General features: G+C 47.8%; 1 protein-coding gene across 1 annotated transcript in view; it reads right to left on the reverse strand.

The window, feature by feature from the left end:
* ALKBH3 (alkB homolog 3, alpha-ketoglutarate dependent dioxygenase) overlaps positions 1-22,869 on the reverse strand; it is a 138,142-nt gene that overhangs the window by 81,479 nt on the left and 33,794 nt on the right. The window lies entirely within an intron of this gene.

Below are 22,869 nucleotides of genomic sequence, written 5' to 3' on the forward strand. Positions count from 1 at the left end.
AAACCAAAGCACAGAGAAGCTAAACAACTAGTCCCAAGCAAGGTCAGCGAGCAGCAGAGCTGAGATTCAAACCCAGGTGACTTAGCTCCTAAGTCTTCCCTCTTATCCACTACACTAAATCCATTTGCCCTGTGAAGGACAAGGAAGGAACCAGCGTATGCCCACCTGGGAGGAGAGTGTTTCAGGTAGATGGAATCCTAGTGAAAATGCCCTAAATCAGGAACAAGTTTGGCTTATTCAGGAATATCAAGGAAGTCCGTGGGGGCTAAAGCAGAGAGGTAAGAGGCATGAGGAGCAGGGACAGTCACAGAAGGCCTTGCCAGCCGTATTAAGGAGACAGCATTTGATTCTAAGAGCAATGGAAAGGCCCTGGAGGGTTTTGAGCAGAGGAACTACATGCTTCAGTTTATCTTTTTTAAAAGCTCACTGTGGCTGCCGTGTAGAGCATACACAGGAAAAAGGACTAGGGGGGAAAGGCAGGGAGTCCGCTTGGAAGATTATTCCCTGATTCCAGATGCAAGACACTGAAAACTTGGATTAGAGTGAAGACAATGGAGATATAGTGAAATAGTCAGATTTGGGATTTGCCTGAAGGTAAAACTGAGAGGATTTCCTGACAGATTAGACGGCGGGAGTGGGAGGGTGGGAGAGGGGTGTTACGGAATCAAGGCCTGACTTTTATGTATTCAGCCTGAGCAAGTGTTAGATGTGGTGCCACTGACTGAAGGAGAAAGTTATGGGGAAGAAAAGTTATGGGGAGGGGAGAGCCATTGCGGAGCCCTCTGGCTATCCATTAAAATCCACTACCCACTGTGGTGAGGCCTGAAATGCTCATATCAGAACTAGATTATGTGAGAGAAAAATTAATTTCTATAATCTTAAGGCCACTGTAGTTTGGAGTTCCTTTTAACAGCAGCTTGGCAACATAGTCATGTGCCGCTTAACAACGGGGATGCATTCTGAGAAATGTGTGGTTAGGTGGTTCTGTCGCCATGCCAACATCAGAGCGTGCACTTACCTTACACACGCCTGGATGGTCCAGCCTCCTGCACACCTAGGCTGTGTGGTGGAGCCTATTGCTCCTGGGCTGCAGGCCTGTGCAGCATGTTACTGTGCAAAACAACACGGGATTAAATCAGCACAAGAGAAAATGATGCGATCAAGAGACAGAGTAAACAAGAGATGTAGGGGACGGCTGCCGGTGTAACAGGGAATCCTGTTTACAGCAAACTTTATATATATAAAGAATACACTAAAATAATGATTTTTAAAGTGTAATATAGTAAATACATAAACCAGTAATGTAGTCTATTATCATTAACAAGTACTATGTACTGCACACAATTGCATGTGCTGTAATTTCATATGACTGGCAGCACAGCAGGTTTGTTTACACCAGCATCACCACAAACACGTGAGGAACGTGTAGGCACTCCAACGTTATGATGGCTACGACGTCAGCAGGTGACAGGAATTTTTCAGCTCCATTATCTTACAGGAACACTGTCCTATAGGTCCTTCACTGACTGAAACGTTGTTATGTGGCACATGACTGTACTCAGAAATCGGTATCAGGAATGGGAAGCTGCCATGTATAAAAATCCTAAACTGTGTGGCATCGGCTTAGCCAATGGGTGGTGAGCAATATGGAAACGAATATTGGAGAATGGGGATCTGGTGACCCTTGTTATGCTGTAACAAAACATTTATTAAAAATATTACCCGTGATAATTTGGAAAACAGATGCTTACTGAGCCTATAATTCTAGAAAAATGGTTGGAAAGAGCCAAAAACATTTGCATGTTGGCTGTTCTATGCTGCTTTTAGTAAGATATTACAAGAAAGAGATTGGCTAGTTTGCAAGACTAGAGGGACAGATAAACAGAGTCCAGAAAACTGAGGTCCTCAGGGATGATGCCCACTGGTGTTGTACAAAGAACAGGAGATCGACTGTCATGGCTCAGAGCCTTTCTCAAAGCCTGTCTATTAGGCCAAACATTAAGCCAAACAAAGGGATCGCCCCTGTGTCAAAGTATCGTGGGGGTGTTGCCTTGTCATCCAAGCCTATTATTTCAGATGTCCTTAGGGTAATTTCATTTAAAATAAGAGAGAAAGAGATGGGTTGGGCAAGGCAGACAGACTTAATAACTCTGTCAAGAAAGGAACTTTGGGTGCAGTTACTGGATAGGAAACTGACTAGAAGTGGGCAGACCTGAAGCCGACTAAGTTTTTAAAGGAATTGTTCTTACCAACAAATGTGCAAGCCTGGACTTCAAAAGCCTAGGACTGTACCAGCCCAAAAAAGTGCCCAAGGAGGACAGACTTTCAACATCCTGTTGGGTGGTAATGGAAAGTGACAGACAAGGAGGAATTTCTCAAAGGGCAAAGCCAAGGACCAGGGAGACACAGGATGAGGGATCACCCCCAGAAAACCTCCTCCACCACCAGGGCAGGGAAGCCCTCACCTAGTCACTTCTAGAGGATGGACTGTGGTGCAGACTGGAGCTGTCCACCCAGAGTCACATTTTCTGGCTTCCTTTGCAGCTAGGTGGGCCATATGTCTAAAGTCTCATCTGTGGAATAGGAGCAGAAGTGACATGTGCAACTTCTACCTCAGCTGCTTGCGAGGAAATTCCTGCCACAGACTTCCATGTTTTCCCCTCACACTGGCTAAAAGAGTGATAACCAGAGAGTGTGAAAGCTTCAGGTTAAAGACAGCAGTACTATCGTTCTTCTGGGTCCCTAAATGACCTCGTGGAGCTGAGTGATCTACCAGCTTGAAACACTTCTCCTGGAGCTGTCGTATGAGAGAGCAATCAACTGAAGATTTTTAAACGACTCCAGTTTCAGGCCTCTATTATATCGACTTAGCATTGTCCACCACAAGAAGTATTAGACATCTAGTAGAGAGGTCAAGCAGGACACTGGAACTCAGGGGAGAGGTGAATGATGGTGGTGGCACTTTGGGAGTTATCAGGGTGTAGCCCACCTTCCAGACAGAGACGGGCTGGGACCAGCCAACACTGGGAGGAGGGCAAGCCAATCAAGGACTCAGAGAAGCAATGTCCATATCAGAATCCAAGAGAAGGATGTTTCTAGAAGGAGGAAGTGTATTAGAATGGGAGTCCAGAGATGGGTCCTAGCCTGGCTCTACCTGAATTTACTCTGTGGCCTGGGGAAAGCCACTTGTCTCTCTGCACTGCAGAGCTCTCAGCTCAAATGCTACTTCGTCAGAGTGGCCTTCCCTGGCCACCTTACTTAAGGTTGCCCCTCACTCTGTCCCCCTTCCCTTCCTAGCATACTTACCACTATCTAAAAGGCCTTCTTGTTAATTTGGTCCCATCCGTGTTGTCTGCCTTCCCCAGTCGCCAGGCCAGCGCTGGCACACAGGAGGAGCTCATGGTTCCTGTGGAGTGTGCCACCACCACCCCACTGCACCCCTCCCCGACCCTGCTCCCACAGCTCCTGGCAGCCAGTGAGGAAGCTACACCATGTCCCTGAGGGCCTCCTTTCTAACACATACAGCTCCTCTGGACCCCAACCTCCCAGGTTGGGGACTGGGGTACCCTAGGTCATTCCTCTTGGTTTCTCCAGCCGAGGGAGATGAAACCAGGACAGGAGGCCTCTGCTTCACTGCCAGAATGAAGATCAGGCCCCCTCACCTCCACCCCACCTGGGAGTCTGGCCTTGGCGCTGCTCACAAAGGGCCTGGAGGAAGAGAAGAGGGGCGAGTGGAGAGATGAACACCTCCCCTCAAGGATGGGACCTGAGCTCCACACGGCCTAGATTCCTGCTCCCAGTCTGACCCTTCCCATCCACGGCTTCCTCCCCAACACTAGGGAGCCTTTCCACATGGTCCTGTGCCCTCCGGAAGGAGTCAGCCAAGTGCTACCCAGACCTAGATTCTAACCCTTCTCTGCCACAGGCCCATTCTGTGACCTTGGGCAGGTCCAACTCTCTGAGACTCAGTTTCTGCACCTCAGCTCCTAAGTAGTGCTCCTGGCAGCCAACGATTGCTGTATGGAAAGCACCTAGCAGAGTACCCAGAGTGTCTTAAGCATGCGATACGAGTTCCTTTTGTTTTCATTGTCTCGTGCCCAAACCTACCCACATGGCTGAGATGTCAGGGAAACGTGGCACAAAGCTCCTGCTCCAGAGGGCATTTGGGGTTTGGGAGACTTATCCTCTCTGCCTGACTCAGAGTATAAAAGAGGAAGCTAGACAGAGCAATGTCGAGCTCGAAGTAATGTATCCAGGCATGGAATTTCAGGGGAAGCACTGTGGGTGTTACTGCCCACAGGAGGTCCGAGGGGGCTTCCCGGGATATCAGCCTCTTTCAACAGATACATCCAGACACACACCTACCTTCCCCCAAGGGTCAAAAGGCCAAGGCCTTTTCTTCTGTAGGGTTCATGAGGCAAGACAGCCAGTGAGGACCGCAGGTACAAGGAGAGGTAGGGAGACCTGGAGACATCACGGTCTGGCTCCTGCTGACCCCTGGCCTTTCTGAGCTTGTAGAGTCAATGCTGGCTTTTCCGGAACAGGCTAAGTGGCTTCCCCTGGCCACTCTGGGCCAGAGGGTGGCTATTAAAGGGGATGGTCCCTCTCCTCAACAGGCCTATCGCCCTGAAACTATAGATGAGGGACATAGACATGTCACGTGTTGAACACCTACTATGTGCTGGTGCAGTGCCAATGGTGCTAAATCATCCTCAAGGCATCCTTTGAGTGGGACCTTAGTATCACCCCCAGTTTACAGATAAGGACTCAGGGTGCTTTGTACCTTACTAAGGTCACCCTCACTACCGGGTGCTGAAGCTGGCACTCACAGCCAGGTCTGCCTGACTCTGAAATCAGTGCTCATCACCTGCACCACCCCATCTCACTGTCCTTTTGAAGTAACGGGAACAGCACTAGACCAGATAGAAGTCAGACGCTTGGGCCGCAGTATCAGCTCCATCACCCACATACTCTGTGGCTTTGAACCATTGCTTCCCGTCTCTGAGCCGCAGTTTCCCCATCTATGAAGTAAGGAGGCTAGGCTCTGATTTGTCTAGAATCCTCAGGAGGATGTGGGGATGAGGAAACCCATTCAGAGGAAGTAGGTGCTTCCTCTTGGGCCACAGAGTGGCAAGCAGCCCGGGCTGAGGCTGCAGGGGAGGCTCGCTTCCATGGAGGGGCTGCTGGGGGACCAGGTGGGGCAGGAGGATGACAGTAGACCATCTTCTCCACCATCCCCACCCACTCTTTGGCTTATGGGGAGAGCCAGGGCTTAAGGAAAGCAACACCAGTTCTTCAGCTATTAGCAGGACTTTGTTTCCAAGGGAGTCTGCGGTACCCGGGCCAGGTCGGGTGGGAGTAGGGACGCCCAGTGCGTCCCGGGATGCACCCAGGCCGCACAGCCGGGGGGAGAACCAGTGGGGCAGTTCTGTTCACAGGTCCTCCCCTGCTTTCTGAGAGGTGGTGGCAAGGGGGAACAAAAGTGTCCAGCCCCTTCCTGTGGCTGCTCTGCCACCTTCCACAGACCTACTGCCAGCTAGAAGCCTGGGTCAGCTGGCAGTCCCCTCACACTCACCCAAAAAGTCTCCCCCGAGTGGCTCTCAGATCTCCAATGCTGAATGAGGTGCTAGTCATTCTGTTCGGTTGGTGCAAAAGTAATTGTGCTTTAAAAGGTTAAAATAATTGCAAAAACTGCAATTACTTTTGCACCAACCTAACAGATATTGCTGTTTGGGTCAATAGCACTTTGGGGGTATTTGGTCCAGATACCGTGTGTGCATTCAGGTGTGTGGCGGTGAAATAAGAATGTGAAGGTGATGTAAGGGGTGAGGAACGGTCTGCAATGAACAGTGTCCATGGCAGGCAGGTGACAAGGCCTTTCCTGGTGGTCTTGTCCCCTGGCACCACCCTCACCTCCGGCTGGAGCCCCACCCCCATCCCCAGCGGGCCCTCCACACAAAGCCGGTGACTTCAGCATCCTACCAACTGCGCCTGCCCCACTCAGAATTAGCACTTCGTCTGGTATGATTGTGAGCAAGTGTTTTGATAATTTTGCTGGAGGGTTGCCATGACAATCTTCAGCAAGCTCCAAGAGAGGGTGTCAGTGTGTGCATTGGAAAAAGACAGGGAGCAAGAGGGTCCGAGAGACTCAGAGGAGGAGACAGAGAGAGAAAGGGAGAGGATCCAGGGAGACCCCAGTGACATACCCAAGTCATACCTTCAGCCGCCAGGGCCCCTGCCCCAGTGGCCCCATTCATGTCTCGATGAGCTCACTGTCTAATCTGGGCCTCACTGTACACTGTGTAATGGGATACCAGCTGCTGGCAGGCAGGCAGGCTGCCAGAGCTAGCATGGCTGGGCTGGTCCCAGTGGGGAAGGCACCCTGGCAACCCCTACTCCTAGGATGAGCCCCGGGAACACTAGGCTAGAGTCGGGGCAAGGAGATCCTTGGGGACTCAAAGGGAGCTGGAGCTCAGGGACCCCTTTCCAAGAATCATGCCAGCCTGTGGGCCTGGCTATGCTGATGGGAGTAATGGGGACACATTGCCCAGCCAAGGCCTGCTTCCTGGCACAGCTTTGGGGTTCCAGGTTCTATGGTTCAGTCCTTCCCATGTGCTTCCCTGCAGGCCTGAGGGCCCGTCTTGTGGAACTACTAGTCTGAGAATCACTAACAATAAGAATATTAGGTGGTTGAACGGCGGCAGCGAGGTGGTCTTCTTGAGTTCTCCTCTGGAACTTACCACAAATTGAACATCTATAACCCATCAAAGGACTCTCTGCTCATCACACAGAACAGCTAAGAGACTTGTATGAGGATTAGTTGAAGGTGGGCAAACTGGGCGAGCAGGGGAAGAGGGTAGGGAGCAGAGTGGAAACGTAGGGGGCCCCAAGACAGCCATGAGATCACAAGAGCCAGAAGGTAGGCTCTCTCCCTGCGGTCCTACAGCTAATCTGTCCTGCCAAGAGAGCAGCATATCCAGCATTCGAGGCAGTCACCTCTGCTGAGACCTCCAGCTGGGCCCTACGTGGGACAAAGGATGTAAACACCATACCTAGACCCCTCCCCCCACTCTCACAATCCTACCCCTGCCCTTCCAGAGACTCAAGCTGGCCCCTATACTGAGGAGGAGTGTCAGATTACAGAGGAACCATAGCGCTCAGAATCTGGGAAGACCCGGTTTGCAGCTGCTGTGACCCAGGGAAGATGCTGGGAAGAATGTGACACTGCTGGGCTGGGAGACAGAAGACTCCTCCATCCCCAGCCCCTACCTTTTCTGGGCTGCCTAGGGCAGGGCAACTACAATGGCGGAAATACACCCAGGGGTCAGCAGCAGGTAGCAGAGGCAGCTCTGGGCTTTTAGCAGCTCAGAAATCTCACTCCCTCCATACCCCACCCCCAACGGAAGAAGTGCCCTAAGACTCAGGAGTACTGGACACAGGACTGGTTGTGTTACTCTCATTGTGCATATGTGCAGGCAAGAGCAGAAACTGCACTGACTTTGTAAAAACTACCATCCAGACCCCATAGCCCCACGCAGCTAGAACTGCAGTGCCAGGGTCACTCTGGGCACCAGGTGGCTGGCTCTGCCTGCACAATACACAGAGGACTCTTTGGTACAGCAGAGGACAACCTGGAGATTACTTGGTGGGCTTAAGCCAGGACTGGCGCTGCTTTATTTTTCATTTTTTATTTTTTTGGATTTTTGATATTTTTGCCTGTGTTGAGTGTGGGTTATCGCTTGTATTTACATGTCAGTGTATTTGGTTTTTTCTTTGTTGTCATTGTTGTTGTGCTTGGTGATTTGCTTTGTTCTGAAATTGCCCTACACCAGGGCCCAGCCCAAGAGGCACAAGATTCCACACACCCAGAGGCCAACTCCAGACCAAACAGAGTATTAACGGGTTTCACCTACAAGTGACACACCCAGAGGGAATTCTCTACAGGCACAAGAGCCCAGTGGGGCCAAGCCTCATTTAAGTGGTCAACCCTCATGGAGCAGATCATCCACTGTGGGCAGAGCCAAGTCTCACAACTAGTCAGCCTAGGAGTCAATCCCACCTACTGACAAGCCAAAAACAATTAAAGCTCAGCTTTAACAGGACAACATACACAACACAAGAGTCACCTTTGGAGCACACACACAGAGGAGAATAGGGAAGTGGTGCAAGTCAAATATAAAGGACACATACTACATAAGATAACCCAGAAAAAAACCGAGAACCCTAGGGGATCTACCTAATCCATTGAAGCAAACACAGAGAATCAGCCAGAATGGGGAAACAAAGAAACACGTCCCAAATAAAAGAACAGAAGAAACCTCCAGAATCGGAACCAAATGAAATAGAGGTAACCAACCTATCAGAGACAGAGTTCAGAACACTAATGATAAAAATGTTTAAGGAGCTTAGTGATGACATAAAGAAGGATGTAGAAATCATAATGAACAACCAGTTAGAACTAAAGAATACAATAACTGAAATAAAGGACACACTTGAAGGAATTACCAGCAGGTTAGATGAGGCAGAGGATCGAATCAGCGACTTAGAAGACAAGTTAGCAGAGATCACCCAAACGGAACAACAAAAAGAAAAAAGAATAAAAAAACAATGAAAACGGTTTAAGAGACCTCTGGGATAACATCAGCACAACAACATGTGAATCATAGGAATACCAGAAGGTGAAGAGAGGGAGCAAGGGATCGAGAACATATTTGAAGTTATAATGTCTGAAAACTTCCCTATCCTGGTGAAGGAAACCGACATACAAGCCCAGGAAGTGCAGAGAGTTCCAACCAGGATAAACCCAAACAGGTCCACATCAAGACACATCATAGTTAAAATGGCAAAGGTTAAACACAAAGAGAGAATCCTAAAAGCAGCAAGAGAAAGACAGTAGGTTACATACAAGGGAAGTCCTATAAGACTGTCAAATGACTTTTCTACAGAAACATTGAAGGCCAGGAGGGAGTGGCAGGAGATACTCAAAGTGATGGAAAACAAAGGCCTACAACCTAGATTGCTTTATCCAGCAAGGCTATCATTTAAAGTTGATGGAGAGATAAAGAGCTTCCCAGAAAAAAATAAGCTAAAGGAATTCATTACCACCAACTCAGCATTGCAGGACATATTAAAAGGGCTTCTGTAAGCAGAAGAAAGATGAAAGCAATCTAACTACAAATAAAAAAATGACAATAACTATGTACCTATCAATAATCACTTTAAATGTAAATGGATTAAATGCTCCAATCAAAAGACATAGGGTGACTGAGTGGATAAGAAAACAAGACCCTTGTATATGCTGTGTACAAGGGACTCACCTTAGATCAAAAGAAACACACAGGCTGAAAGTGAAAGGCTGGAGTAAGACATTTCATGCAAATGGAAATGAGAAAAAGCTGCAGTAGCAATACTTATATCTGACAAAATAGACTTTAAAATGAAGAACATATTAAAAGACAAAGATGGGCACTATATAATAATAAAGGGATTGATCTGACAAGAGGACATAACCCTAGTAAACATCTATGCACTCAACATAGGAGAACCTAAATATATAAAACAGATATTGACATAAAGACAGAGATCAACAGTAACACTATCATAGTAGGGGACTTCAACACACCTCTGACAACACGAGACAGGTCTTCCAGACAGAAAAAAATATGGAAACAGCAGTCTTAAATGACATATTGGACCAGTTGGATTTAATCAATATTTTCAGAGCATTTCACCCTAAAGCTGCAGAATACATGCTCTTCTCAAGCGCACATGGAACATTTTCCAAGATAGACCACATGTTACGCCACAAAACAAGTCTTGATAAATTTAAGAAAATTGAAATCATACCAATTGTTCTCTCTGACCACAGTGCTATGAAATTAGAAATGAACTACAGGAAAAAACTGGAAGATACACCAATTCATGGAGGCTGAATAACATGTTACTAAATAATGAATGGGTCAACCATGAGATCCAGGAAGAAATCAAAAGATATCTCGAGACAAATGAAAATGAAAACACGATGACCCAAAATGTATGGGATGCAGCGAAAGCAGTCCTAAGAGGGAAATTCATAGCAATGCAGGCCTACCTAAAGAAACAAGAAAAATCACAACAGTTTATCCTTACACTTAAGGAATCTAGAAAAGGAACAGCAAAATAAGCCCAAAGGGAGTGCAAGGAAGGAGATAACAAAGATCACAGCAGATATAAATGAAGTAGAGACCAAAAAAAAAAAAACAATACAAAAGATCAACGAATCCAAGAGCTGTGTTTTTGAGAAGACAAACAAAATCAACAACCCTTTAGCCAGACTCATCAAAAAAAGAGAGGACCCAAATTAATAAGAAATGAAAGAAAAGTGACGACCACAGAAATACAAAAAAATTTAAGATATTATTATGAGCAACTATATACCAACAAATTAGACAATCTGGAAAAAAAGAACAATTTTCTAGAAGCATACAACCTTCCAAGGTTAACTTAAGAAGAAACAGAAAACCTGAATAGACTGAATACTACCAGGGAAATTGAATCAGTAATCAACAGGCTGCCAACAAACAAAAGCCCTGGACCAGATGGCTTTACAGGTGAATTTTACAAAACGTTCAAAAAAGAATTATAACCTATTCTCCTCAAAGTATTCCACAAAATCCAGAAGGAGGCCAGGCTCCCAAACACTTTTTATGAGGCCACTATTACCCTGATCCCAAAATCAGATGAAGCCATTACAAAAAAAGAAAACTACAGGCCAATATCCCTAATGAACATAGATGCAAAAATCCTCAACAAAATATTAGCATACAGAATTCAGCAATACATTAAAAAGATCATACACCATGATCAAGTGGGATTAATTCCTGGTATGCAAGGTTGGTTCAACATCCGCAAATCAATTAATGTGATATACCACATTAACAAAATGAAAAATAAGAATCATATTATCATATCAATAGATGCAGAAAAAGCTTTTGACAAAATCTAGCAGCCACTTATGATAAAAACTCTTAAGAAAGTGGGAATAGAGGTACCATATCTCAACATAATACAGGCCATATATGATAAACCCACAGCTAACATCATACTCAATGGGGAAAAGCTAAAAGAATTCCCCTTAAGATCAGGAACAAGGCAAGGTTGCCCACTTTCTCCACTTCTATTCAACATAGTTCTGGAAGTTCTAGCCATAGCAATCAGACAAGAAAAAGAAATAAAAGGCATCCAAATTGGTAAGGAGGAAGTAAAATTGTCATTATATGCAGAGGACATGATATTATATAGAGAGAACCCTAAAGACTCCACCAAAAAACTATTAGAACTGATAAATGAATTTAGTAAAGTAGCAGAATACAAAATTAATATTCAGAAATCAGTTGCATTTGTATATACCAATAACAAAATATCAAAAGGAGAAATTAAGAAAACAGTCCAATTTACAATTGCCTCAAAGACTATAAAATACCTAGGAATAAATTTAACTAAAGAAGTAAAAGAACTGTATTCAGAAAATTATAAAACACTGAAGAGAGAAATTAAAGAAGATACAAATAGATGGAAACACATACCATGCACATGGATTGGAAGAATTAATATCGTTAAAATGTCCACATTGCCTAAAGCAATATACGATTCAACGCAATTCCTATCAAGCTACCAAGGACATTTTTCACAGAAATAGAACATATAATCATAAAATTTACATGGAACCATAAAAGACCCGGGATAGCCAAGGCAATCTTGAGAAATAAGAAAAAAGTGGGAGGTATAACAATACCTGACATCAAATTATACTACAAGGCTACAGTAATCAAAACAGCATGGTATTGGAATAAAAAAACAGACACATAGATCAATGGAACAGAATAGAGAGCCCAGAAATAAATCCATGCCTATATGGTCATTTAATCTACAACAATGGAAGCAAGAATTTATGGTGGAGTAAAGACAGTCTATTCAATAAATGGTGCTGGGAAACCTGGACAGACACATGCAAAAAAATAAAGCTGGACCACCTCCTTACATCATATACAAGAATAAATTCAAAATGGAGTAAAGACTTAAATGTAAGATCTGAAACCATAAAACTAGAAGAAAATATAGGAAGAAAGTTTACCGACATTACCCAGAGTAAGATTTTTACTGATATATCCCCTTGGGCAAGGGAAGTAGAGAAAAAATAAACATGTGGGATTACATCAAACTAAAACGTTTTTTTCACTGCAAAGGAAACCATCAGTAAATCAAAAAGGGATCCTAGTGAATGGGAGAAGATATTTGTCAATGATATATCCGATAGGGGTTAATATCCAAAATTTATAAAAATCTCACTCAACTCAAAGGATCCCAAAAAAAACAAACAACCCAATTAAAAAATGGGCAGAGGACATGAAGAGACATTTTCCTAAAGAGGACATACAGATGACAAACAGAGATATGAAAAAATGCTCAACCTCACTAACCATCAGAGAAATGCAAATAAAAACCACAATGAGATACCACCTCACCCCAGTCAAAATGGTTATCATCAATAAACAAACAAACAAGTGCTGGCGCAGATGTGGAGAAAACGGAACCTTTGTGTACTGTTGGTCGGATTGCAGATTGGTGCAGTCACTATAGAAAACAGTATGGAGGTACCTCAAAAATCTGAAAATGGAACTACCTTATGACCCAGCAATTCCACTCCTAGGTATCTATCTGGAGAAATCCAAAACTCTAATTCGAAAAAATTTATGCACTCCTATGTTTATTGCAGCGCTATACACAATAGCCAAGACATGGAAACAACCGAAATGCCCATCTGTAGATGACTGGATTAAGAAACTGTGGTACATTTATACAATGGAGTATTACACAGCCATAAAGAAGAATGAAATCTTACCATTTGCAACAATATGGATGGACCTAGAGAACATTATCCTAAGTGAAATAAGTCAGACAGAGAAAGACAAATACCATATGATCTCACTTATATGTGGAATCTACAGAAAAGAATAAATGAACGAACTAATCACAAACAGCCTCAGAGATACAGAGGAAAAACTGATGGTTGCTAAATGAGAGGTGAGGTGGGGATGAGGGAGAAGGTGAGGGGATTAGAAAGCACAATCAGTATTGCCACGGGGATACAAAAGTCAGGTTGGGGAATATAATCAATAATATTGTAAAGATTTTGTAGGGTATCTTATTAGGGAGTCCACTTCAGGGATGGTGTAGATGCCTGATCACTGCTCTGTACACCTGAAGCTGAAGCTGAACAATAATGAATGTCAACTATAATTATATATATATATATATATATATATATATATATATATATATATATATATATATTTACAAGAAGCAGAGCACGGCATTAGGAATAGAGGCAGTGGAAATGTAATGGCTGTGTGCGATGTCAGAGGGGTAAGTGGATGGGGGGAAGAAGGTTGTCATTGTGTGAGGGATATAAATGATAAATGTCTATCACACTGTTTTGTACACCTGAAACTAATTTTTTAAAATAGCAAAATAATAAGAATATTAGGTGGGTGCAAAAGTAATTGCGGTTTTTGCAATTACTTTTGCACCAACCTAATAAAATCCCACACAATCTGTGACCCTTGAGCTTTGCAAAGTAGTGTCCCTTCTGTGACTTCAACAAAGCAGGAATATCTCTGCTGTGTTTTTAGATGAGTTTCCGAGAGGAGAGGGAACTAGACCAAGGTCACACAGCAGGCAACAAGGCAGGGGCAGAGTAAGGGTGGAACGCAGCCCATCGCTGCCCTCAGAGAGGCCAGGTTCTGTGGAATGGGTTCACGTGGCACCACCTCCTCATACATGGACAGGGAACCAGAGGCCCAGAGACATCCCCCAGCTCGTAAGCGTACAGCCAGGGCTTGCAGCCTTAGATCCTGACACGTCACTGCCTCTCCTGAACCATGGGCCAGCCTCATGCGTTCCATAAATAAGCTTCAGGGACTTATCATATTGATGTTCCAAGGTTAAAGTGTAAGCCTCTGCCTTGGAAGGAGAGTCTTCTGCTTATTGGCCAAACAGAGCAGAGGGCAGTTGGAGCTGGCCAGGAACACCGAGGCCAGGAGGTGACAGGCTCGCCCAGGCAGTGCCAACGCCCAGCTGGCAAAGGGCCTTCTGGCTTGTGCTGCTGGAGCTGTGTGGTCTTGGGTAGGTCATTTCAGCTGTCAAAGCCCCAGTTTCTACAGCTACTGAGAGCCAAAGTGCCACAGTTGCCCTGGGAGAAACCGCTTTCCAAGTTCTGGGAAGCAGCTGCCCGAAACAGCGGTCCCTGTAAATAGAGGAGCCCTGAAGCCTGTCTCCAACTTGGCTCAGATCTACCTTTGAATTATTTACCATCATAGGAGGAAGAACCAAGCAAAGTGCTGTGGGCTCTGAAAACAGCCCACAAAGATGCCTTTCATACAATCTTGGTAATGCGTAACAGCATGAGAATAAGCAAACAGCATCCCAAGACTGATGGCTTGAATACCCTGGTTCTGGTGTTTGCTAGAAAGTTCTTCTCCCTACCCCGTGACTGTGGAAGCCTTGTGCCTACCCCATGCTTCTCTCGGGGTGGTGGTTATACGGAGGGAACCAGAGGATTGCTAAGAACATTCTGAGGTTAAACTTGACCTGTAGGAGGGTGAATTTTTAAATGGATTCCAAGAAATTAGGGTCAAAACATGCCACGTCTAGAATGTGTCCCGGGCCTGGCCTCAAGAGGGGACATACCATCAGGCTTGTAAATAGCTTCTGGCCCATTTTGGGGGCCCAGAGAGTCTGTTCTCCTCAAGATCTGCATGTCTTCCTCCTCAGAAACTGCCTTGGGCTGCCTGGTTGACACGGAATGCCCCAGTCTCTTTGCACATTTTGGACATGTTGGGGAGGGTGGGGTTCCCAGGGAACTCAACTAAAGGCAACCACTTTCTGATGTTATCCTGCCTGTCACTGACCCATGGGAGGCAGCTCCTCCATCTTTCTTCAGGGCAGCACTAGCTGCAATTTTTCCAGCTGTTCCCTCACAGGCATACACCAGGGATGGGATTTAAAGAAGAGTGTGTTTATCCTGAGAACCTATGTTATACGAGTCACCCACACAGCAATCTGTGCCTATTCTCACAACCTTGAGTTTATCCTCTGAGACAGGTGCTATTGTCATCAGGCTTTAGTTGAGGCAATCGGCTCAGATATGTTAGGGAACTTTCCTAAGGCCACACAGCCAGGCAGAAATGGAGCTGGGATTTGATCCCAGGTCCATTGGTTGCCAAAGTTCTTATCCATCAGCAGCTTCCACGACAGTGACTCCTGGACCTGCCTAGGGAGGATTCACTGGAAGGAGGGGACGGACAGGGTGAGCTGGGCCTAGGGGAGAGTTTGGAATTCTAACTGGGAGCCAGGTTCCACTTCCCAACAACTTTTCCAGAGACAAGACTGGTGTCCCGTGTCCTAAGCAGTAGAGTCAGGGTGTGGTGGGGAGGGGAGTGTGCATGACATGCAAATCTGCTCCTTTTCCCAAAGTGATGGCAGGAAAAGACATGGGGGCTTCTCCCCACTCATGGATGCCGCAGCACTTGAGACAGAGCAGGCGCCACCCAGCCAGACAGTGGCTGAGTCAGGACCTCATCCCATGAACTGGGGTGGAAGGGCACGAGGGACAGCCTGCTTCAGCGACATAGCCTCGAGACCACAGCAATTTGTACCTTCAGTCAAGAGTCTCCGGCATCTGCGATTGGAAACTAGTGTTTGCAAATGTAAAGAAGACAACCACAAAGGCTCCGCTGAGGGGGGTCATGAGGCCAGAGGAAGTGGAACAGAACTGCAGACTGCCGGAGCAGGAAGGAACCTTCCACATGAGCTAGGTCAGTGTTTCCCGAGCAAGGAGTGGGACTCATCAGTGGGCCGTTCAATTGCTTGGGGGACCAGGGGTGGCATTTTTAAATGACGCACAATAAAACAGAACAGATCAGAGTAAACACATGTAATAAAGTACCGTTTCGTAAAGCTCTAGCTTTGGTTAAATGCAAACTACTATTTACTGTGGGTTGTGGTCAATAAAGCTACAAACAACATTAAGTTGGTTCAACCCCTGTATTCTGCAGATGGGAAAACTGGGGCCGAGGTCAGGAGACGGCTTTGCTCGGGGGCCAGAGGCAGGATGAAAACCCAGATCTCTCAGATACTGGGACACTATTTGGCCCAGTGTCCCCAGGCTGCCTTCTAGAAGCCCAATTTCTTGCTCTTTTGTTAATCTGAGCCATGATCAGCCTCGCCAACGCTTATTTGTTTTCCCAGGCTGGGGAGGGAAGAACCCAGGGCTTCCTATGCTTCATACGGGGGGTGGGGCGACGGGGTGCTGTGACAGAACATTTTGAGATCCTCCTTCCTCTAGGCTGCTCCTCTGGCTCTTTCCCTGCCTCCTTTCCCTCCTCCAACCTCCCCTCTGCGGGAACACCCCACAGTTAGGTCCCTTTGCACACTCCCTCCCACCTGCCTCCACAATGGCCCCTGTACAGCCGCCTGCTGGTCTCTCTTGGCCATGGAGCCCTCTGTCCCCCAAGGCCTTGTCCTAGACATGTCTACACAGAAGTCACTTCATCTCCATCACAGTGAGATCTGCCCAAAGCCCTGTGGGAGTCCCATCCCATCCTGCCCCCCAGGTCGCAGGACTTTCCTTCACATGTACACACTATTTGATAATAATAGTTACCAGTACTAGGACAGATATGCGTGGTTACATTCAATCCTTACAGCGATTCTGTTCTAGAGGTGGAGAAACTCAGGCTAAGAAATTTGCCGAAGGCCATGCAGCAGTATGTGGAGGAGCTGGCTCTAGGACCAGGCCCATGTGGCACCAAAATGTACACCTTGGCACCCCTTTGCCTGGCTGATTCCTGGCAGCCTTTCCTCCAGAGCATCCTGGTTGGGAGAGGACGGTTGGGGGGGGGGGATCTCCTGCTTTACTTGCAATGAGAAAAGGAAGGCTCCAACGCAGGAGGGAAGAACACACGACAGGCAATACCGCCCTTCTCCCAACACTCCCCACGCTCTTCCCTAGGAGGACGGGGGCTAACTTCTCTGGTAAGGGGGCTGGGGAGAAAGAACTCGGTTGGGAGATGGGAGATCCCTCTCGTGTCCTGAGCTCCTATGTCCCCACCTGGAAGGAGGGGACACCAGGGCAGAGCCAGCGTCCAGTTGCTGGAAGCAGGTCCGGAGGCCCACCTCTTCCACTCCCCTCCCCCACTGCTCGCGCCCAGGCTCGGGAGGCTTGGTTGGCAGCATTCTCCTGGCAGCTGGTAGAGACAGGGCCTGCTGTGCTGTTTCCTTGAACACGGTGCCCCAAGGCCTAGACATGGTGAGGGAGTATCAAGAAATCTGACTGTGGTCACGGACCCACACCAAGGTCTCCCGTCCAGCTTGCTCAGTAATAACACTGATATTCTGACCTTGTAGCTGAGTCCTGTGTCTGTTTTTCCTTTCACTTCCCAAATCTGGGAAGACGGGGTGTTGCCAGCGCCAGGCATCCCAACACCTTTTCTCTTCACCACTGCCAGAGGTACCTACCAGGCCACACACGCAGATATCTCTGCTTGGGCTCCTACCATGCTCTCCCACAGGTCTTCTCACGTCCACTCCCATCCCCTCACTCTCTCCTAAGAAATACATTTTCCTATGTCGCCTCTCAGCTCTCAGTGGCTCCCCACCAACACAGCCCTCTTCCTGAGGTGCCCCCCAGGCCTGACCTGGGCCTGGCTTCCTCTTTCACTGTCTCTCCTTCAGCTCAACACCCCCTCCACAAGCCTTAGACACAAGCCACCTAGGGCCCCCACTGCTCATGAGCCTTCAGGGTATCATTTTGCAGGGTCCTTCTACCCATTCTCCAAGTGCCTCTTCCACCATGTAGCCTTCCCTGACTACTGCCCCAAAGTACAACTCATGTTCCTCCATCTTCCTCAGCACTCACTGTGAGGACCACGCATCTCACACTCACGTTGTTATTGAGGTTCTTCAGATGTGTGCCTTGTTTTCTCAACAAATAACACAAAATGTAACAGCGATATAATGCTGGCTAAGATGTGCTGCGTGCTTGCTCACTCTGTGCAGAGAAACTTTATCCCATATGAGCACAGGGCCTGGCGCATTCTCAATGCTCAAAGCACAGCCTGAGTTTCTCAGATATGCTCAGACACCACTGGTAGGAGAATAAGTTGGCACGACCTTCCTGGAAAGACATTTACATAATGTACTCAAGGCCTTAAATTTGCAGAGCCTTCGGAATCTGGACTAGGACCCCACTTTTAGAAATGTAAGAAGCAATCAGAATGTGCACAGAGGTTAGCTCCAGGACGGCTGCGTACATGGAGGGGCTGTGCTTCCGGTTACCTGTTCTCCAATTGTAAAACGGGGATAAAAATAGTGCCTGGTCCATGGACCACTGTGAGGGTTAATAAACCATGAGTTAACATGTGAAGCACTTAACACGGAGCCTGGCATCATACGCAGGGCTCTATAAAAATATGACCTCTTCTTTTTACTGTTTGAATTGAGGTCGGAAAGAAGCCAAGTCCTGGGCTCTCAGTTATAACACCCCCCTGCCTCATACCATCCACTCTCATGATTTCCAGAATCAATTGAACAACCCAACATCACAATGTGGGTGAGTAACGACGCAAGGGGACTGGTTACATAACGACATCACAATACTGTGCAGGCACTCCAAAGCATGTTATGGAACAACAAGTGATGTCATGCACCAACGTACAAAATAAGGAGAAAAAGGCCACGAGAGGCTGAATGCAGTATGGAGTTACTTTTTCTCAAGTGTACAGTTGTTTAGAAAAAAATACACCACGAAACGCAAAGGACTGTCATCCCTGGATTGTAAAGTTAGAAATGATCTTCCTTTTTCTTCTTATCTTTTCTTAATTTCTTACCAAAAACACACTCCTTTTGTAGTTAGGAATAAAAACTAATTTTGAGAAAGAAAATAAAAGCCACGCTGGTTTCCCTCTATCTGTAAAAGCAGGGAGCGTGTCTTCCTTTCATCTATTCCCCCTCTCCCACCTCTAATACACAATCTCTGGAAATAAAAGCCCTGGTCTGGAACAGAATTCCAGCCTGACAATCTTGTTTAATCTTCCAGGCCAAGCCATTCTGTACAGGAGTTACAAATGGCCTGCAAGGACAAGGAAACAACGTGACTGGCGGGGGTGTATCTGTGCCTGGGAGGTGACCCGCTCACTGTGAGGCGTCAAGAACTGACCTGAGGGGGAAGAGGAGATGGAATCAGGCCAGGGACGGTGCATTAGGAGACCAATTACCTGGGGAGCATGTGGTAGGGCTGCCGAGAGAGAGCTGAGCCTCGATTTGAGGCCACTTTGGCATCTGGAAGCTCTCTTCAACTTGGTTTAAAGAACTTCCCAAGAGACACTTAAGTGCAGTGAGAGCTTAATGTGAACAGCCTCATTCGTGCCCAATTTTCATTTTGCCCCTCCTCCCCAAAGCCTCCGGGCCTCCCCTTGCTGACTGCAACAGAGGTGTGGGCACTGGGGGAGCCTGCCAGGGGAGGGGCAGGGTCACAGGGCCATCCGTGAACCACAGAGGGATCACCCACCCAGCATGAGCGTGTGGAATGTTCCACTTAAAACAATTACAGTACTAAGCACATTACCGGCAGGCATGTTACATTCATGCTCTCAATCCTCATGAGACGTGGGGAGAGGTGGCTGCTTCTGTGCCCATTTTACAGCTGAGGAAACTGAGGCTTGGGGGCCGGCTGACTAGTCCTAGGTGGCCCAGTGAGGAAGGGCAGAGTGAAACTGAAGCCCAGGTCAAGCTGAGGCTCTTTCCACAGGGCTCTGGCAATAATTCTGACAGATACGAAGGCTGGGGCTGTGGTGGGGGTATCACAGCTGCTCCCTAATTCCACCCTTGAGGGCAGCATTGTGACTGTAAGAGGAGACCAGCCCCCAGTGAGAAGGTGAATCTGGACCAGTCTTGCCTAAAGGTGTCGAGCTAACTCCCCTCATCAGTTGGCGCAGGGCGCGGCTTACACGATTTTCAGCAGGAGGATGTTACCTCCAGCTGCAGCAGGGCTGTGCGCCACGTATAGCGCCACCGAGACTGTCAATAGCACTTCTTGGAGGGCTGCCCCAGTAGGCACTGCAACCTTCTGGGGCTGTGCTCAAGTCCCCTCTTGTCACCAGGTTCTGCTTTTAGCTGCGGATCTCAGAGGAGCTCACAGAACCTCAGAGTGCTGGAAGGAACACTGGCCTCAGCACCCGACATGGGTCTTCGTGCTGCTTCTGCCTCACACCCTGGATGGCCCTCGGATGAGCACTTAACTCCTCCAGGCCTCAGTTTTCTCATCTGTCCAATGGGGAGAGCAGTCCTAAGCCACATTCTGGCAGGACTCTGGGGAGACAAAGGGCAGGGTGTGCACAAGAGTTCACTAGCTCTCCTCTGGGGTCAACCCCCTCCCAGCACAGGGAAGACTGGGGGAACAGAGGGCTCTGGGAGGGAGGGAAGCCACACATTCAGACTTCCCCTGGATTTTCACCTCTAAGCTATTATAGTTGTCTTCCGTTTCCCCTTCAGTCCCAGTGAATAGAGGCTAAAGGCCATCCTCGGGGGGGAGGAGCAGGCAGGGTCGGAATGGGTGGTGACTCTTGATACATTTTCAGAGGAAACATTTCAGAAAAGTTTTTCTTTAACCAATGAGGACACGAGGGAGACATTTCTGTGGTGCTCCCCTCCGATCCGTGAGTCCCACTTGGGTGGTCCCAGCAGCCCGAATACCCCTGGGCCAGAGTTTGGGACCTCCCTGCCCCCGGCCCATGATACCCTTCATCCACCCATCCCACAAAGATGCTTTAGGTAGGCAGGATACAGCACTCAACCCAGAACTGCCTCGGAGGGTGTGGATTCCCTGCCTAGATGGTCTCACCCATCATGCCCGTTCTCCAAGTCCAGATAAGGAGGGCAGGGAGGGAGGGAGCCAGTGGCAGAGGCCAGACTCAGTCATCAGAGAGCCTGCGGAGGGCCTTGGGGAGCACCTTCCTGGCGTAGCCTCTTGGAAGGGCCAGGCAGCCCTTTTGTCTCCACCACCAACTGCCGCAGGGAAGGTTTTAGCCATTTGCAGCAGCGAGGCTGTGCGGCTCCCGATCCCTTCCCAGGGGCAGCTGGGTCATCACAGGCTCTGAGCTGCAGGCACTTGTCTCCACGCACTCCACTAGCTCGCCCACATCCTTCCTGCAGTGGGCGGCTGATTGCAACCTGATCACGGGGCCCTCCAGAGCCCCGTGCCCAGCCTACCACTTCCTCCAGCCTCCGGCCCCATGGAGAGAAGCTCCCAGGCAAAGACCAGAGGCTCTGCTCCTGCTTCCCGGTGAGGGAGCCAAGAAAACAGTCCTCCAGCCTTAGGAGACTCTGGCTGCCTAGGCTGCCCCTGCCTAGGGCTGGAGGAGCCCAGAGACCACACAGAATGTCTGCTGACAAGGAACCACTTACGATTCTCCCAGCCCACCTGGGTCATTGATCTCGGGATCTGATCAATCCTCTAGGAACCTCCATCTCTGTATCTGCTAAAATTAAATGACCAACCCACCTCCTAGGGTTGCTTTGAGGAATAAATCAGATGATGGATGTAATAGACCAAACCGAGCAAATACTCCACCCTTCCTCCCAGCTTTCACCTTTCCATCCCTTTCAGAAACCTAGAATTTGTGTCGAGTTAAAAGCTAGTTGGGTCAGAGGCCAGGATCCTGCCTGAGCATGTCCACGCTCCCGGAGGCCACATGAGAATGGGGACTTACGCTGGTGTCCTGGGAATGTGACATCAGCATTACGACGAGGGGGAGTGATAGCATAAAAATAACTGCAATGACAGTGCTGTCACACATACCTTGGTCAGCTGCACATTGGCTCATTTTAAGAAAACAATCTTTTAGGTAATTCTGCCTAATTGATCCTGTTTTCCTACACCAGCAGCCCCCATGCCCAGCTTTGACACTAAAAAGTAGCACAGCCTAACATGGGGCTCCGTTCACAGGCGAGAGGAGCCTTTGTAATTCGGTGCAGCAGTAACAGGCACGCCTGGAAAAGGAACCACTAGTCTGTGTTCCACTCTAAAAAATAAACATCAAAGTCCTTTCCCTGTTGACCCCCAGACACAGAAATCATCACACCTAAGAAGGGAGTCCAGCAGCACAACACCAACAGGGACCTCAAATGGGGGTTCCTTCCAAAGAGAAAACAGGGAGAGGGGGAGGAGACAGTTGTAGACTAGGTCCCTCTGAGGAGAGCATATGGATGGAACCATATATAAGTGAAGATTTAAACAAACAGAATGCATCACTATGGAGACATTCGGCTTTTTCAAAGGTCTTGTTAAGAAAAATAATCAAGAACTCAGATTCAACACAAGTGTTTATGACCAGAAAAGGCAAAGTGGCCTTAGATATTCTGCAGCCCAGGACGAGCTGCCAGAACTTAAGGAAGAAATATTCCCAGCAGGACAGGGACCCATGGTGTGTCAGGGCTTTCTCTCAGAGCTAGAGAAAGGGTCAATCACTGACCAGGTCCAGACCAAGCTGCCTTCCACAAGGGCAGCGTCACATCAGCCATGGAGGCAGCACGGAGTAAGTGCCACAAGGAAATCGCAGGTTTATGAGCTATGACGTACTTCTTAGGAATCACTAGCGCCCCCTGAGTTAAGGGTCCAGCCAACGACAATTCCGGTACCGGGGACAAGTCTGATGCCAGGTACACACTATTCTTACCTGTGCTTGGAGGCCAGTTGCCTGTGTGCAACCCGAGCCGATTCCTTGGGCTGTCTGTTGACTGGGGCTGTGGGGCAGTGAGGCATTGCAGAGAAGC

The sequence above is a fragment of the Rhinolophus hipposideros genome (genome assembly GCF_964194185.1).
Source record: "Rhinolophus hipposideros genome assembly, chromosome: 10".
In the NCBI taxonomy this organism is placed as follows: Eukaryota; Metazoa; Chordata; class Mammalia; order Chiroptera; family Rhinolophidae; genus Rhinolophus; species Rhinolophus hipposideros.